The sequence below is a fragment of the Galeopterus variegatus genome, unplaced genomic scaffold (assembly GCF_000696425.1).
Source record: "Galeopterus variegatus unplaced genomic scaffold, G_variegatus-3.0.2 Scaffold12181, whole genome shotgun sequence".
Taxonomy (NCBI): Eukaryota; Metazoa; Chordata; class Mammalia; order Dermoptera; family Cynocephalidae; genus Galeopterus; species Galeopterus variegatus.
In genome coordinates, this window is record NW_007738292.1 from 75,143 (window position 1) to 77,170 (window position 2,028).

Consider the following 2,028-nt stretch of genomic DNA (forward strand, 5'->3'; position numbering starts at 1 on the left):
CCACGTGACTGGAGAGGGCGGCCAGGCGCTCTTCCATTTGGCTCTGCTCCCTCCATTGCTTGTCTGTGACTTCCTGGAGCTCTATTACTTTAGCAAGGTCCTCCTTGTGGATTATAGTGATTCTCTCTTCCATGTCTTCCTTTTCATCCATGGCTTTACAGATGTCCCATTGCAATTTCATGTTCATCTGCAAGGATTTGATCAAGTCTTCCCTGGCCATGTAGAGATCTTCCTCCAGCTCTGCCACGTGACTGGAGAGGGAGGCCAGGCGCTCTTTCATTTGGCTCTGCTCCCTCCATTGCTTGTCTGTGACTTCCTGGAGCTCTATTCCTTTAGCAAGGTCCTCCTTGTGGCTTATAGTGATTCTCTCTTCCATGTCTTCCTTTTCATCCATGGCTTTACAGATGTCCCATTGCAATTTCATGTTCATCTGCAAGGATTTGATCAAGTCTTCCCTGGCCATGTAGAGATCTTCCTCCAGCTCTGCCACGTGACTGGAGAGGGCGGCCAGGCGCTCTTCCATTTGGCTCTGCCCCCTCAATTGCTTGTCTGTGACTTCCTGGAGCTCTATTCCTTTAGCAAGGTCCTCCTTGTGGCTTATAGTGATTCTCTCTTCCATGTCTTCCTTTTGGGCATTGGCTTTGCAGATGTCCTGTTGCAATTCCGTGTTCATCTCCTCAGATTTGATCAAGTCTTCCCTGGCCGTGAAGAGATCCTCCTCCAGCTCATCCACGTAACTGGAGAGGGCGGCCAGGCGCTCTTCCATTTGGCTCTGTTCCCTCAATTGCTTGTCTGTGACTTCCTCTAGCTCTATTACTTTAGCAAGGTCCTCCTCGTGGATTATAGTGATTCTCTCTTCCATGTCTTCCTTTTCATCCATGGCTTTACAGATGTCCCATTGCAATTTCATGTTCATCTGCAAGGATTTGATCAAGTCTTCCCTGGCCATGTAGAGATCTTCCTCCAGCTCTGCCACGTGACTGGAGAGGGAGGCCAGGCGCTCTTTCATTTGGCTCTGCTCCCTCCATTGCTTGTCTGTGACTTCCTGGAGCNCTTCCTTTTGGGCGTTGGCTTTGCTGATGTCCTGTTGCAATTCCGTGTTCATCTCCTCAGATTTGATCAAGTCTTCCCTGGCCATGAAGAGATCTTCCTCCAGCTCTTCCACGTAACTGGAGAGGGCGGCCAGGCGCTCTTCCATTTGGCTCTGCCCCCTCAATTGCTTGTCTGTGACTTCCTGGAGCTCTATTCCTTTAGCAAGGTCCTCCTCGTGGCTTATAGTGATTCTCTCTTCCATGTCTTTTTTGGGGGCCTTGGCTTTGCGGATGTCCCGTTGCAATTTCATGTTCATCTCCTCAGCTTTGATCAAGTCTTCCCTGGCCGTGTAGAGATCTTCCTCCAGCTCTGCCACATGACTGGAGAGGGTGGCCAGGCGCTCTTCCATTTGGCTCTGCTCCCTCAGTTGCTTGTCTATGACTTCCTGGAGCTCTGTTCCTTTAGCAAGGTCCTCCTCGTGGCTTATAGTGATTCTCTCTTCCATGTCTTCCTCTTGGGCCATGGCTTTGCAGATGTCCCGTTGCAATTTCGTGTTCATCTCCTCAGATTTGATCAAGTCTTCCCTGGCCATGTAGAGATCTTCCTCCAGCTCTGCCACGTGACTGGAGAGGGCGGCCAGGTGCTCTCTCATTTGTCTCTGCTCCCTCAATTGCTTGTCTATGACTTCCTGGAGCTCTATTACTTTAGCAAGGTCCTCCTCGTGGCTTAACGAACCATCAGAAGATCTCTTTCCATTCGTGCTCGGGGTATTTTCTTGTTTCTGGTTCATGTCAAGCGCTCCATCTGTTAGTGTTTTTTTCTGATTGTTCTGTTCTTTAAGAATCATTAGCTCTTTGTGTGTGGCACCTAATTCTTCTTCTAACAGACTACACCTTTCAAGTGCTACTCGTAATCTCTCTCTCACCTTTTCATCTAGAGCTTTGTGGTGCTCAAACAATGACGTCAGTGCTTTGAGCACTTCGACTTCACTGGACA

The 2,028-nt window shown here is 49.2% G+C and overlaps 1 pseudogene; it reads right to left on the reverse strand.

Moving 5' to 3' along the window:
- Positions 1-2,021, reverse strand: part of LOC103610973 — a 7,386-nt pseudogene extending 5,365 nt beyond the window's left edge.
- Between the last annotated feature and the right edge of the window lie 7 nt (positions 2,022-2,028).